The 16,895-nt window shown below is 49.6% G+C and overlaps 1 protein-coding gene across 2 annotated transcripts in view; it reads right to left on the bottom strand.

Annotated features, from left to right (window-relative positions):
• The window catches only part of MYOF (myoferlin), a 680,400-nt gene that overhangs the window by 88,029 nt on the left and 575,476 nt on the right, over positions 1 to 16,895 (bottom strand). The gene's annotated exons all lie outside the window — the stretch shown is intronic.

The following is a 16,895-nucleotide window of genomic DNA, read 5'->3' as shown; positions in this document are numbered from 1 at the left end:
AAAATAGCGGGAAGCAAAACAACATACCTCGTTCCAACGCATTAAACCGTCAACAGGCCAGGTCAATTGTCAGGTTAATTTACATTTAATATGTGCACAAAACTTCATAAACACCAGCGCATGCCAGAGTCAAAGAGGCTGAAAACATAAATATCTGTACACGCACGTGCTCTACAAAAACTGTTATTAACAGTGTTGACCGACGCTTGAGTTTGCAATTAAGGAAAGAAGTAAAAAAAAGAGTGTATTTTACCACCTTCTTGCGTGTGGGAAGTGTGCCACCTTGCGGCTGATCATGGATATGGTTACCCAGTCTAAGAAAAAATAGTAGCTGAACTGACGCTAGGTGCCGAGAGGTGTAGCATTAGTATAGACAGCGCCGTAACGCAGGCGCATGGGACGCATGGGGGTCCCCCAACCCTCCAGGGCCCCCATTCTCTCAATGGGGCTCCATTCAGCCCAAGGCCAATGAACATCTGAGAGATATTAAGACTTAGACAGAAGCCCTTATCACATTCTTCAGAGGGCCACATTATGTTGCATTACACGCCACTGAGTATATTTGTTACAGAGCCACAATAAAACAGTGCTGCAAGTGTCTGCTGTCACTGTGACAACAGATTACTGTGATGCTACGGTCACGCAGTGCATTCAATTGTGGTCTTGCGAACATTGAAGGCAGGCTTTATTATTTTTTATCTTGGCGGTTATATATAGGGCGAACTTCGCCCAAGGGCATTAGAGCGCTTTACGCGAAAATCAGACTTTTAACATAAGAGGCAGACGGTACACTTATTTTTTTTAAACAAGGCACTGTAGGTTAAGTGATTTCGCCAAAATCACAGCATTGTGAGCGGAGGCTTGAGCTTGGCTCTCCAGTTCCAAAATCGGCAGCTCTAGCCGTTAGGCCTCATCTCCTTATTGGGGTTAGAGTGACCTTTACATTTAAAAAGAACTATTCAGTAGCTATGTTCTTGGCCTGTCACATACTGCTAACTGCATCTAAAATGTAATGCACACACCTTAGAGGAAAAATAAATCAAAGTTAAACTGCTCGATTGGAAATGCATTGTTTTGGCAGCAAACCTTGTAAATGCTTACGGCGTTTTCAAAAGTTATACTTTTAGTGAAAGTGAATAAGACTGTAGGCGACGAAAAAAATGGCAGAGTAATGTTTAGTCTGACTTTTTTTGGTTCTATTTCCACAAATTTTATGAAGAAAGGGCTTTCCTCCTTTTTTGTTTAATTTCAGAAAAATGGAGTATTAAAGCCTGGTTTATCCACATCGGTGTTGTCCAGTCTAGTGTTATGAGGAAATGAGACATCTAGGAATCTGAAGGTGTAATTTGTAGCACAGGGATGAGAACGCCATACTTTTTAGGATCCAGCATAGTTCCCTCTCCGAGGCTGAGTGAAGTGGCAAGAGATATGAGAGGGGCTGGTGATACGAACCCCCAGGTGGTTGAACCAGTAGGTACAATTTGGTGTGTCAAACCATAGCAGTAGCCCAGATTACCAGACTTCCCATGTCCCCTAATCTCCCAGGCGAGCCAAAGACCAAGATTGTGCCCACTGTGTGAATGAGGACAATCCTGTATCTCCACAAGCCTGATTTCACTGGACACAAGATGTTTACACCATAGAAATAGAGTGTGAGAGTGTGAATGCCTGGCAAGAAGCTTCAGATTTTCTCCTATGGTGATGGTGAGTGCTTGGAGTGCACCACTTTGTCCAAAGAATACATTCACGTGATCCAGAAAAACAATGAGTGGAGAAGTGTGGCTCACTGGTTAGAGCAGGCAGACCCTGAAGCAGAGGTCAGACCCGGGACCAGGGTTCAATTCCCGACGCGGCAGGGTCTTGAGCCCAAATGTCCACGGACTCGATAATTCTCGCTTCGGTGCCTACTCGAATCACGGGTTCACACTCTGCAACTCTGGGCAATAGCTTGCTTAATCGCCACTACGGCCCCCCTGCGGCGGGATGCCTGGCTTTCACCTTGGGGATGCCCAGTAGGGGTTATCTCACAGGGAAATGCCAAGACGGGTTCCCAAAGCAAGCGACTTGAGACCTTGCGGTGATAAGGCGCTATATAAGAACCTTTGACATTTACATTTACATTTGACTCCCAAGATCTATGCCTCAAGCTTCCTTAGGTAAAAGTGGAAAAGGGATAGGACCCTCAACAGGCCAATCTGAGTGAAGGTCAGAATCTACTTCTGGGTTTGAAGAATGAGATCTGCAAGGTAATAAAAATGAATTGACTTAAATGTAAGGGTGAATGAAAAAGTTAAAATCCAAGATCAATCACAAAGAACAAGAGGTCCAGTGGTCCTGAGGTAGGGGACAGCGGTGAATCGGAAGGCCCAACTTCAAAGGCAGGGAGATAATTGACAGGAGCATAACGCCCCCCAAGATTGTGCCTTATCCTCCTTAATATTACAGGACCACAAAGAAAAGCTTGAGAATGCTGTAAGGGCAGCCAATATAGGGATCCTTTCAGTTATTCCCTATTAAAGAGGGATACAATAGCAATACACTATTAAACAGCTTCCAGAGGTTTTCAGAAGGGACCATTCAACATCTTTGGAAGTTCACAAAGTCATCAGTATCCTCACAAAGAAGCTGGAATGAATCTTTTAGGAGAAGTTATAATCGTTGTTGAAGCCTTTCTAACCTGAGCTACGCAACCCGGAATAAAACCGGCACTAATCGTACTAATGATTACTCTCGGTGAAGACGGAAGCATCATCTCTGGTTTCCAGCCTGATTAAGTATCATTTTCAGACAGGGTCCATGTATTCAGGCAAGTCCAATCAGCTTGTGAATTCCTAGCTCTAAAGAGGGGAAGTGACCCAGATGCCAGGGACTCCAGATTATTAACTTTCCATAGTGTAAGGCAGTCTTTACCCAGCACGGTCCCCTGCCTGCTTAACGTCAGGGCATGTCTCCCTAAAGTAGGTGACCTGTGGTAGGGTTATACATTTTATTATCCTTATTGAGTGGATGAAGCCTTTTGAGGAGACAACTGCATTTGTTATAGGCTGGTGATGTTTTTAAAAACAGCCTTTTAGCCTCATTGCCAATATTTTTGTAGCTTTCCACGAAGAAGTGCCCAAAAACAGAATTACACTGGGGAACAGTATTTTTCAGGTGTGAAATTACCAGATGACTCCGTTTTATTTCATGGAATCTGGGAAAATCTTTGTGCACAGTACTTTAGGTTTTCCACAACTTTCAGGGCTCTCTTCACTGCACGCACTTCACCATATTTGCCCCAGGTAAAATCTTTGCAGGGCAATGCGCTCAAAAGTATTGTGTTCAACCACAACTACTAACTCTGCTCCCAATCCAGAGAAAATGTGGGTGTCCAACTGAATCCAATTTTCAGTTGTAACATGGGCCTAAAAAGTATATTTCAAAACACCACTCGCAACAAATATAGGCAATAGGCGGGTATCATTCGCTCACTCCAACCGGATACCAACAACTTGAAATAAAAACTCAAAAGCCTATAGAAATAACTGCTCAGGACAATCTTTAATCAATTGGAACCAAGATCCTTGACTAAAAGCCATCATGTTGACATATCTAGAAAGAAAACTAAACCCTCCTCTAATTGTTAGCTGGCGCATTCCTACCTCATGTTGATAGGACCATGATCAACTTCTTAAATGAATGCCTTAGTTGCCAATGCCTGATGTGCAGTGTCAAGTTAAAATAAAATAAGCCTTAAATGGCATAGTTGCAGAAAATATCTCTTGACTACCACATTGTTCTGGTTTTCCATTCAAGGCTGCAATTTCTCCAGTTGCCATTAATACTCCAAAAAGCAATGCACAGTTATGAACGTGTCACTTACAAGCACTGAAGGAGCACAATATTATTAAAAGTAATAAGTATAAAAGAATACCAGTCATATAAAAAATAAAGCTCGACAAGCAGACTGGTGGCTTAATTAAAATCATTGTTAATACAGCTACTTCAAGGGCTGGCCATCTTTCAAGTATAAACGAATGGGGTATGCTCTGAAAATGCCAATTTTTCCTACATTAGCAGAGAAAGAATGGGAATAGGCCCAGCACAAGAAAAATGAGATATCAGAAAAACAGCCGCAATACATCTGGCCCACGAAATGAAACATGTTCTAACTTGGAAATAATAACCAACGTGGCAAATCTTAACTTATATTCGCCAGTTCTTCATAATGATCCAAATTATTTTCTATAATGTGAAAATGAAGAGGAATAAAACTCTATTGCCAGAGAGGCTGAGGCATGAAAACTCCAATACATTAAAAATATATATTTTTTTATTGACATTTCTCAAGTTTGAGCAGTACACATCCTCATGTATGCCATGAGGTATACAGGTGGTCCCTAAGACAAACCAACATAACATTGTGTCATGTTTCCATGAATGAGCAATAAACTCCGCCACCAGTAAAGCAAGTGTGCCACCCAAATAAATGGTAACCTATTGTAGTGACAACAAATTAGAGCTCACAGACCCCCATGCCCCGATTAAACGAGCTGCAGACTATGCGGAGTGACAGTCGTAATACTGAAACAATATGGGACCCCTACTAAATAGAATAGGGCGGTGATGATTTAGCTCCTTAGAATTAGGAAAGCAAGTGTGTCTATTAAAACCACCAGTTAATGCATGAATTCACATGCCGCAACCTCTCACTAAAATCACACCTGGTCCTCACACCTGGTAATTTAATCTACCACATAATAGCTGCAGTAAAAGTGTAGCATGCTGGGGGCGTGGCTACGAGGGCGAAGATGGCGGACGTGGCTTGCTAGAGCTCCCGCCAGCCCAATATCAATCCGTGTATTTATCCTTGCCTCCGGACCCCTGTAACACCCCACACCTGCGGCGGAGGTTGCGGCTGGTGAAGGGAGCCCTCCGGTGAAAGGATCGGGGTTCCAGGAGCTCTGGTGGTGGAAATAACGGCTGCGGCATCCTGAGGCCTACCTACATCGTGGGCAGCCGGGACCTCGAGTTTGGCGATCCCCGGCCGGAAGCGCCCAGTGTCGGCGGGCGGGTGGCGCAGCGGGACCCGAGATTCGGGATCTGTGCTAACAGCGGTGCAGTGAGAGGAGGTGTTCGAGAGCCCCACGGAGGTGGAGAGTGTACCGGCGCCACCGGAGCGCGGTGAAGGGACGACGGCCTACTTCGGGCTGCAGGAGCCGGGGACTCGAGTTTGGTGACCTTCCGTCGCCGAAGGTACAGCGTGTACATGGCAGGGGCGGGCAGTGGCAGGACTGCTATTGGAGAGGGGACCCTGAGGTGAGACTCTGCACATGACCTGGCCCGGGGGCTTGTGGACTGGCCTGTTCTCCTGGAATTGAAGCCCCCCCTGGGTGTTTGTTCCGAGTGCGGTACCCTGGGTGAGAGAAGGAGGGGTGCGCGTGTCGTACCTCTGGGACCCCGAGCGACGTGCGGTGGAGCTGGTGCCACAGTTGACCGCCTAGGGGTGACGAATTGGGGTGTGGGGGACCCCCAGTCGTCCGCCACGAGTGTTTGGCAGAGGACAGTCGAGGTTTGAACCACCTGGGAGCAGTGACCCTGAGCTCGGTGGATTGCCCCATTGCAGCTAACTGCTGGTACGAGAGGCTGCTGAGGCTTCGTGTGTTACCTGTTATTGTAATAACTTTTAAAAGCACTATTTTATGTTGAAGTGAGCGCTTTTCAGCGCTTTGCTTTACTTTGCATTGTGTTGATTTTAATAACGCATTCGCACCTCTTCTGATCGCCGCTCTGGCGCAACGTTTGTTATTTGATCGCCGCTTCTGGCGCAACGTGTGTAATTGATTGCCACCTCCTTACCTTCGCTCCTGGCACCGATCCGCCACGGCTTGTGCCGTTAGCAGCGGCGGTGGCCACACGAGCGCACTCTAACTTCCGCCCTTCATCCTCACTTCCGCCCTGCTCCCCAATTGGCAGGTTAGCGGTGTAGTGGTTCTCTCCCGGTGTATTTAATGCCACAATGGCGGAAGCGCAGCGGACGAGCGCAGCGGGAGCGCCGACTTCGCGCCGAAGTCGTGCCAAAGTCCTGCCCGTCTGCGCCCGTCCGCGCCAGCACGTGCTCAGGGCTCAGCCCCTCTGTACATATTCCTACCTCCTACTCACGTTCCGCCTTACTGCAGTTGCGGGAACCACTGTGCCCCTCACATACCGTGCTGAATTGTAACAATGCTCCCATATCCTGTTCCCATTGCGCTCTGGCTTTGGACTCCCTTGACTCATGTACAGACAGCATGTCATCCACGTTTTGGAATTTCCCTTCCCCTACGCGCACCTTCCCTCCCACCTTGCACAATCCCTCACCTGCTCTGAGCTTCATTAGCATTAACTGTCGGTCACTCTCAAAACACAAGAGAGATATTTTCGACCTTTTGGAGACAGCTAATCCTGCTGCCATGTTTGTCACCGAAACTTGGCTAAATGATAGCTCTGGCCCCGATATCGCCATGGCTCTTCCCAATGACTACACCTATGTGGGACGAAATCGAGCGCTTAAAGACGGCGGGGGAATTGCCATCATCTTCAAGAGAGCATTCTCTTGTAAATGGGAAGATTTAGATTTTCCAAACTGTGAAGCTGGCCTGTTTAAATTAACTCTTTCTCCTCAGTTTACCCTAACTGGCACCCTGATTTACCGCCCGCCAGGTTCAGCTAGCTGCTGGGCTGCTTCATTTCCTGATCTTATCGCCCCTTTTTTAGCACAATCTACCAACTTCACTATTGTTGGGGATTTAAATATTCATTTTAATTCTGTTTCTTGTGCCATTGCTAAACGCCTTATACAGGATCTTGAAGCCTTAGATCTGCATCTCCTTAACTCCGACCCTACTCATAAGGCCGGTAATCTTCTAGATCCCATCATTTCCAACTTGATTGGCATCTCCTATCAATCCTCTATCCCTGTTCTCTGGTCAGATCATTTTATTGTTAATTTTTCGATTAAAACGTGCGAAGCTGTTTCTTTCAGGCCTGACCCTCCTCACAAAGCTAGCAGGAACTGGAAACGCTTAGATCTAAATAAATTAAACTCTCTCCTTGCCAGTTCCAAACCTTCGGTTTCCAACTTGACTATCAAAGAGCTACCTGTGGTTAGATCATGGTTAACTACTGCTTTGGACTCATGCCTCCCTACACAAAAAAACAAATCTCAAATTCATCACCCCCCGGCACCCTGGTTTAATGACTCCCTCCGTTCTGAAAAATCCAACTGCAAAAAATTGGAACGAATTTGGCGTTCAAATTATAACCCTGAGCATAAAGCAAAATACAGGTCAGCTCTTAAAACCTACCATGCGGCATGTGACACCGCTAGAGCTAACTTTGCCAACAGCACCATACTCACAGCTCAAAATAGACCCAAGGCCTTGTTTAAAATAGTCAAGGAGCTCTCAGGTGCTTCCTCTGTTCCTAAGGATCCCTGCCTAGACACGGCCCAGTGTAATGCTCTAGCCAACTTCTTTCGTGAAAAAATTGATAAAATCTATGCGATTTTCAACTCTACTCCAGCCGCCTCAACTCACGCTGCTCAAGCTCCTTGCAACTCTCCTCCGGTTATTACTCCTTGCTTATCACCACCCCACTTCATGCTTGGGATCCTATCTCCCCCGCGCTTCTAAAAAAGTATCTTCAGGACATCAAATCTGGCTCCCCCCTTGACCCTCTGCCCCCTCAAGTTCTGAGTTCCCTTGACCCAGCCCTACTTCACATTATTTTGGACGTCCTGAACGCTTCCCTAACAGAAGCGATTGTCCCAAACGAATGGAAGCACGCAATGGTGGTACCATTACTAAAAAAGGCCAACGCAGACCCCAATAATCCTTCCAATTTTCGCCCTATTTCTTTGCTTTCTTGCTTTTCCAAGATTTTGGAGAAGCATGTTAACTCTTTGTTGTCTTCCTTTGTTGAATCCACCAATTTTCTTCATGGTTCTCAATCCGGGTTCAGGGCTGGTTTCTCCACGGAAACAACTCTCCTTGGCGTGTCAGAAACCATCAGACGCCAAGTGGATAATGGTGAGACGGTGGCACTCATTCTGCTTGACCTGAGTGCCGCTTTTGACACCGTCTCCCATTCCATCCTATTGTCCACCCTGGAGGCAGTTGGTGTCGGTGGTACCGCCCTGGCCTGGATTGCTAATTTTCTTTTTGAGCGCACATTTCAAGTTTTTTCTTCCACATCTGTTTCATCTATTCTCCCTTCCCCTCACGGTGTTCCCCAGGGGTCTATTCTTAGTCCCCTTTTCTTTAACCTGTACGTGAGGCCGCTTGCTTTCCTGGCGGAACAAGCTGGCCTCACAATTTATTCCTACGCTGATGACACTCGTCATCTACTCTCTCTCCACCAATAAAAACCTCCCCTCTTCCTCTCTGCAAGTTGGACTGAAACATATATCGGACTGGATGTTGAAGCACAAACTAAAATTAAACAGGGATAAAACAGAGCTGCTCCTGTTTGGCCCAGACACCTCTCTCTGGGGCCCACACCATTGGCCTCCAGAGATGGGTCCTCTTCCCATTCCATCTGTGTCTGCCCGCAATCTTGGTGTGATCTTCGACAACCAACTCACTTTCAAACAACACGCTGTGAAAGTCTCAGCCACCTGTACTACCATCATCAGGTGGCTGAGAAAGATCACCTGGATGTTACCTGCGGACACCTTGAGGACCGTAGTCCAGGCTCTTGTCATCTCACGCCTGGACTATGGGAACATCCTGCTCCTAGGTGCTGCCAAAGAGGTAATCAAGAAGTACCAGGTGGTACAGAATATGGCTGTCCGCTTGATCTGTCACCTTCCTGCTCGATCCTCGGTCGCGCACCATATGCGGAATCTGCACTGGTTGCGGATTGAAAGCAGAGTTAACTTCAAAGCACTCTGCTACATGCACAAAATTATGACTGGTAGAGCCCCTTGCTATCTCTCTGCTCTGGTGCAGCAATACATCCCCCCCCCGCACACTTAGGTCTTCGACGCAGAATACATTTAAGATTCCGCGCATCAACAGAGCCAAGATGGGAGGACGCTCGTTTTCCCTGCTGGCCCCATCCTTATGGAATTCTCTTCCTCAATCTCTGCGCACTGAATTGTGCTTTCTGAAATTCCGTAAGGGAATAAAAACTTGGCTTTTTAACAACTAATTTATGATCTTATGATCCTCCCTCCCTTTCACCGTTCAGTTTGCTCTAGCGCCGGGAAACCTCCGGGTAGCTGCGCGCTCAACAAATGTAATTATAAATAAATAAATAAATAAAATTGAAGACCCCGTGGAGAGCTGAAGGGGTAGGCGAGAGTGGTGTGGGTGAAGGAATCCGGCTTGACCTGTTTTGGTGGTGGCCATTGGTGACGTGAAATCCATCACTGAGAGGTCTGTGAGGCGGGAGCCCCGGATAGTGCCGGACCATGACCAGAGGAGGGGGTGGGCCTGCCAAGCAGGGACCCATCGACAAGTTTACAGGCCCGAGTGGAGGCCCCGGAGCGTCCGGTAGTCAGGGGTCGGGTCCCGACAATGCGGCGCTTATGGCGGCCATTACCCAGTCCAGGGACCTGCTGGATGCCAAAATTGGGGCGGTTGGGGCGGACGTGACCCTCTTGCGCCAAGACCTGCGCAACGCCGTTGTACGGATAACAGAGACGGAATCCTGGATTTCGGTTGTGGAGGACGATGAGGGGACCCTGAAAAAGAAAATGGCAGCGATGGAGAACATTCAACGGGGCTTGGCGCTCCGGGTGGAAGATGCGGAAGGCGGGAGCGCAGGAACAACCTTCGTTTTGTGGGCTTTCCGGAGGGATGTGAGAAGGGACAAATGGAACAATTTCTGTCCCAGTGGCTGGAGAGTTGGCTCCCCCCGGATGCCCTGTCCCGCTGCTTCGTGATTGAACGCGCCCATAGAGCCCTGACCCAGAAACCGCCGGCGGGAGAGAGGCCAAGACCAGTGATCGCTAGGCTTCTGAACTTTCACGACAGGGACACGATATTGCGGGAAGCCAGGGCCAAAGACTCCCTCCTTTTTGAAAATCATAAAATCATGATCTTCCCGGATTATACCAGGCTTGTGCAACAGCAGCGGCATTCCTTCATCGCCGCCAAGGCGAAACTTCGGGGCCTAAAGATCCAATACTCCCTGCTCTATCCTGCTCGCCTCCGGGTGGTCTTTCAATCCCGCACCCATTTCTTCGACGCGCCGGAGGTCTTCAAATGGACTGATGAAACTGTGAGTGTCAGGCCCCATGCTCAACCTGGATTGAACCCGGGACGATCGAGAGGCCCATCGCAGGACAGGGGGGACCAGACGGCCTGGGCCAAACGTCACCGACGATCTCTATCTAGAAAATGCTCTGCTTCTAGGAGTGGCTCTCCCACGGAGACACAGGGCGACTCCGATCAATCTGGCAAGGGCTGATGAGATACTGTGGACGATGTGGGCTCCAAATGGAGAGGAGCTGTCTCCTAATACTTTGCTGTATCGAGGATTGCCTGCTGCACCTCTAGTTGTGGCATGTCTGCCTATTTGTCATTGAGTGGGGGGTGGGGTTCGGGGTGCTCCTGATAGGGGCTACTTGCCTCCTACGTTGGTGGGAGTTGTTAGGGGAGGGGGGAGTTCGTACTGTTTGAAGGGATAGTTGGGATCCATTGGTATGGTTGGCCTTGGGCACTATGTTTTGGGCCCGAGGATACCCATGCCGCGACAGATACTTCAGAGTTCTATGAGGTATAGGGGTGGGGGGCATGAAGGGAAGGGGGGGTGGGGGCCTGGGAAGGGCTGGTTGGGGTAGGGGTGGGGGAGGAGGTTGTTGTTGTTAAGGGGCGTGAGGGCAGATGGGGCGAAATGCACGTGATTTCTAATGTGTTGCTGATGGTTGAGATGTGTGCGTGGGCGTGGCGCTGGGGGCCAGATGGGTCAGTTTTATTTGATAATGGCTGACACACCGTCGTCGGTGCTCCCTAGGGAGTCCATGCGTGTGATTACTTGGAATGTGAGGGGGATGCTCGATAAGATCAAGCGGAGCGCTATCTTGCGGTGGGGGAAGAGGGAGGCTGCGGATGTACTCTTGTTGCAGGAAACTCACATGTTGGGGACGAAAGTGCTTAGCCTGCAGAGGTTTGGTTATCAACAGGTGTATCATGCAGGATTCTCGAGGGGGTCCAGAGGGGTTGCTGTGCTGGTACATCACAGGCTGGCATACGTTCATGAGAAACAGTGGTCTGACCCACAGGGTCGATACATCTTTATTAAGGGGATGGTGGGGACGGAACCGGTGGTCTTTGGTAGTGTCTATGCTCCTCCCCCGTTGCAGTGGTCCCTATCTGAGAAGCTGTTTGCAGTGTGGGTGGATATCCCGGAGTCCTTGGCAGTGCTGGGGGGTGACTGGAATGAAGTTATGGATGTATGTCTGGATCGTCGGAGATTGCAGGGGGGGTTGACAGCGGCTGCCCCTACCCGGTTGAATGCAATGGTGGATGGGATGGGCTGGGCAGATGTGTGGCGACATATGCATCCCAGGGCGCGAGACTTTACGTATGTATCGGCAGTGCATGGTTCATTTTCACGCCTGGATTATATCTTTATGCCCCATGCTTTCCTGGACAGGGTGTGGGAGGCTGAGATACTACCTAGGGGACTGTCGGATCACTCCCCTGTGGCCGTTAGGATGGGGCTGCAGAGGGCACGTCAACCATTCCGCTGGAGAATGTCCCCATGGCACCTTCAACAGGCCGACTATGTCCAACACCTGCGAGGGGCGATTGCGCATTATTGGCAGGAGAATCTGGTGGAGGGGATAGATGCAGTTGTGGTCTGGGAGGCCATGAAGCCCACCTTAAGAGGGGTAGATATTGCATGGTGTGCGGCGGCGCGCAGTAAGCATAGGGAAGCAATCACTGTGGCGGCGGCGCAGGTGGGAGATCTAGAACGGCGGTGTCGGGAGGGTGAGGACGAGGTGGCGGTGAGGTTGCTCCTGCAGGCGCAGCAATCGTACGCCTCTGTTACTGGACGAGGCTCGGCAGGCTTGGCTGGCCACGCGGAGCAGAATCTACCAATGGGGTGACAAATCCTGTACTATGCTCCACAGACTGTGCCAGCGTACCTTCCAACCGATTACACTTCCGGGCCTCGCCGACCGAAACGGTGTGGTGATCACGGACCCATCGGAACTGGCGGCGAGCTTCGCCTTTTACTATAGGGAGCAATATGCCGCACGGGACTGCCTCTCGGTCGATGCAATCGACAAATTCACTGGAGACCTGCCTCCGAAGACGGTCTCCGACGAAACCAGGAAAGCGCTAGATCTTCCCCTTTCGGCGGAGGAGCTGGGAGACGCGCTGGGACAGCTTAATACAGGGAAGGCACCTGGACCTAGTGGCTTCCCATGCGAATTTTACAAAACCTTCCATCTCCAACTGGGGTCCCACTACCGAGCCGCGCTGGAAGCGGCACGATCACAGGGTAGACTGCCTGCTGATTGGCGACACGCCGAAGTGGTGGTCTTTCAGAAGCCTGGTAGGCCCCCTGACAGGCCGGATTCCTATCGCCCGATTTCCCTACTCAATATCGAGGCCAAGCTGCTGGCTAAGGCCCTGGCAAATCGACTGCTTCCGTATGTGACTGACCTGGTCCATCCGGATCAGGCCGGCTTTATGCCACATAGGGTGACAAGGCATAATATCAGGCAGGCACAGGCGGCGATAGATGCTATGGGGGCTAAGGGAGAAGGTGCGGCCCTGCTACTAGCGGATATAGATAGAGCCTTTGACTCGGTCAGCTGGGAGTACCTGTTTGCGCTCCTGCCGCACTTAAACCTGGGCCCAGTGTTTATCTCCTACGTCAAACTGCTGTACACCGATATCACGGCGTCTGTGCGAGTCTCCGGGGCGGTCTCCGAGAGGTTCCCGACAGGGATGCCCGCTCTCTCCATATTTATTCGCATTAGCGATGGAGCCTCTGGCCTCTTGGGTGCGTATAGACGCGCAGATGCGGGGCTTTGAATGGGGGGGAAACATCACCGACAGGATTGCATTATATGCAGATGATGTCCTATTTTTTCTTACAGACCTGCGCAGATCGGGCCCCCGAGTTCTAGAGATCATGCGCGTCTTCGGTGAGGTCTCAGGTCTGTATCTGAACCTGCGAAAGTCCACTCTGTGGGTGTTGGGAGGTGGAGTAGTAGCAGACCCATGGGCAGTGACATTGCAGGTGGCGGCCGGGGGACTGAAATACCTGGGAGTATTCCTCACTGAATCCGCTGACGTCGCGTGGGAACGCAACGTAGTATCGGTGTGGGAAAAAGTCCAGACGGATATCAAAACATGGTCTCGAATGCCGCTTACCATATTCGGCAGATCGGCAATCTTTAAGATGGTCGCGCTTCCGCGCCTCCTATACCAGATACAAAACCACCCCACCCCATCGCGCCCCAGTGGTTTCGCCAGGTTAACTCTGTCCTAAGCCGCTTTCTCTGGGCTGAAGGAGCAGCTAGGGTGGCGTTGCGAACGTGCTTCTTATCCACATACTGTGGAGGTATGGCTACGTATGATCTGTTGTCTTATCAGGCCTCCCACTTGTTGGTACTCAACGAGTGGTGGTACGGAGACAGAGGAGACCCTGCATAAGCCCTGGAGCGCACATTGATGGGCGATAATACGCTGCACACGATTCTGTACTCTGCCAAATTGAGGCGCGGGCTGCCGCGTACCGCGCAGGTGGTATTTGTAGTATGGCGGCAGGCGTTGCGTCGCATGGGATGGTGGGGCAGATTAACAGCTGAGACCCCATTATGGAAGAACGGGAGGCTCCCCGAGCTAGCCTCGCTGAAGGGGTTTGGTGGATGGGATGCGGTTGGGATCTCATCGCTAGGACACGTGCTGACCGGGGTCGCCCTAAAGTCCTTCCAGGAGCTCAGTACTGAGTTCCAAATGCCCAAGAACCAATTCTTTCGCTATTTGCAGCTTCGTCATGCCCTGGAGCCTAGTATCGTGGGTCTAGAGTTGTTGCCGGAGTTCAGCCCCATAGAGGCGAAGGTCTTCATGGGCGACTTGGGAGATAAGAAGGTGTCCAAAATATACCAAACACTAGTGACGCACTGCTCTTCCTCCCTGCTTCCCCTTAAGGAGGCGTGGGAAGGAGACATTGGACTCTTGGACGAGGATGATTGGAGGGAGGCGCTGGAATCCCCGAGAGGGACGGCAATAGCAATACGACTCAGACTTATCCAGTTTAAGTACTTCCATAGGGCCTACTACACCCGAGAGCGATTGTGGAAGGCAGGTCTGATCGCGTCACCGGAATGTCTGCGCTGTGGTGCTGAGAGAGGTACGCTGCTGCACACCGTGTGGTCGTGTGCAGGCCTGAATAGATTCTGGAGTGGTGTTTGGGGATGCTTGTCAGACGTATTGGGGTGGGATCTGCCCCGCACCCCCCGTTTAGGGCTCCTTCATGTACTGGAAGGGGTAGGGGGGAATATATACAAGCGCCACCTGCTTTTACTGGGTTTGGTGGTCGCAAAAAGAGATCTAGCAAGGGCGTGGAAGGGAGTGAGAGCCCCCCGCTGTGTGCATGGAAGGCGGGTCTGGACTACTTCATGGGGTTGGAGAGCCCAGTGTTTGAGGCCAGAGGATGCCCCCGCAAGCACTATAAAATCTGGAAACGTTGGGCGGAGTATAGGGGGTTGCTTCTGGACCCCCTGTCAGACCAAGAAGATGATATGCGGGTGGAGGAGGACCCTGGAGCCAGAGGGGTTGCGCCCTATCCAGCGCACTAATGCCAAATACTGATAGCTTGGTGTGATCACGTGCAAGGGGTTAGGGAGGGATAAGGGGTGGGTAGCCGGGAAGTTGGGTGGTTGGGGTGAGGGGGTGGAGGTAGGGGCGGGGGGGTTTGTTTTATCCTCTTTCATTGATTAAGCTATGTACAATATCGAAATGTGCTATGATATGTGGTGGTAATCTCCGGTTGAGGGGAGCCACGTGCTTGCTTTGCCTAATCAAACAATAACATTTGTTGTAAAAAAAAAAAAAAGTGTAGCATGCTTTCCTTACGAGTGCAAGACTAATTCCAAAAACCTACTAACCCTGGGATTCGGAGCAGCGTGCTGCCTGGTGGTACAACACCTCATATGGGGTAGTAAGCGCTATATAAATGCAGGACAATGCAAATACAATCTATAACGAATAGTAATGTCAGAATGCCCAGCAGTTGGGCCGTCGTTTGTAGTTCATACAAACTGCATAATAATTCCCTTTTAATGCGCGACACTCTTACATCCACATAAGACACTGAGAAGGGGCATGTTCATCACATAGTACTGTACCAGTCAACCGCAAGTAAACCACCCATCGCCAACTGAACAGGCATTGAATAATTCAAGAGACCTACCACTGCCCACCTCTGTAGGACCCAGCTAGCTACATACCACGACTGCTTCTTGACATCTCACAATGACATTAAGCGCTGCATCTCATTTCCAGAAGCCACACCTCAGTGGTCATCGCACACCACATAGCAACACTTCCCACATAGAAATGCTTCCTACATAAGATCTAAACAAAGACCACATCCTTCCAACCACACACCCTACATGGTGTAGCATTCTACCAATGTAGGCAAGCGCTTCAGTGTAACACATTGGGTAAGCCCTATATATATATATATATATATATATATATATATATATATATATATATATATATATATATATATATATATATATATATATATATATATATATATATAAACATAAATATTACAGAATTATATAGATGTCCAACTATGCAGTATCCTCCATGAAACTTCGAATTTTCAAGAGAATGTCTGTCATGCTATTACCTGGAGGGTGTGATACTAGAGATTAGATCTGCATGCTTAAACTTGCATTGTGATATGCAGAGCTGATTAGTATCACACCCCACAGGCAATAGCATGACATAAAATCTCTTGAGAAAATGAAATTGCATGGCGGATGCTGCAGAGTTGGATATCTCCGTTACTGTTGGGGGTAATATATCGCAGACACATCCTCCTGTCAAGTTTAAAGGATTCCATTTGTAGACCCCTTCCTAGCCCATTGCCTGCAGTGTTTTCTGCCATATTCAATGACATTTCATGTCTCCTATTCTAATACTAATGAAACCCTGTTCGATAAGGATGCCAGACCACAAATGTGGTGAGGCACCTTCGGAACATTGTACATGAAATTAACATACTGCACTGTACACAATTTTGTTAATTTCATGTCAAAGACGGCATAATAACCAGAAATAGTTCTGTTTGAAGAGTTGTCTGCCTATTATACAACATGTTCAGGCATGCTCAAATTGACTTTAAAACATTGTGTGGATAAGTAGGGATTGCGTAGAGATTTTACTACATAAAGCACCAGCTGTTATTGCTTTAAAAGAACAAGTCACTTCCAGTCTGGTACCATTCAGTGCGGTCACGTCATGTGTATCGCGCTGTTTGGTGGTGGGGGGGGGGGGGGGGTGTAAGCAGGGGCGGCCTTAGGCATGTGCAAGCTGTGCACCTGCACAGGGCCACCAAACCCCAGGGGCCTCCACGCCAATATATATCCTTAATATAATAATCCTCTGAGGATGGATACATATTTGCGTGGTGGCCCCTGGCAGGGATTTGGCGGCCTCCGGCTCTGTTCCACTTCCAAACACCCTGACCGTGGTCCCCCCGTCTTCACTGGCCTCCACGCCTGCGTTCCTCCTGGTTCCTGAGCTTCGGGGGGCTTCGCCCCGCCCAGACCCCCTCTTCCGGGGCCCCCTACCTACGCTCCCTGCCCAGGGCCACCATGAGACTAGAGCCGCCCCTGGTGTAAGAGCGTGGCTTGATCATCAAAGGTGTGTGAACAACGGAGACAGTAA

Source organism: Lissotriton helveticus, chromosome 5_1 (assembly GCF_964261635.1).
Source record: "Lissotriton helveticus chromosome 5_1, aLisHel1.1, whole genome shotgun sequence".
Lineage (NCBI taxonomy): Eukaryota > Metazoa > Chordata > Amphibia > Caudata > Salamandridae > Lissotriton > Lissotriton helveticus.
This window is presented reverse-complemented; position numbering and strand designations above follow the sequence as displayed.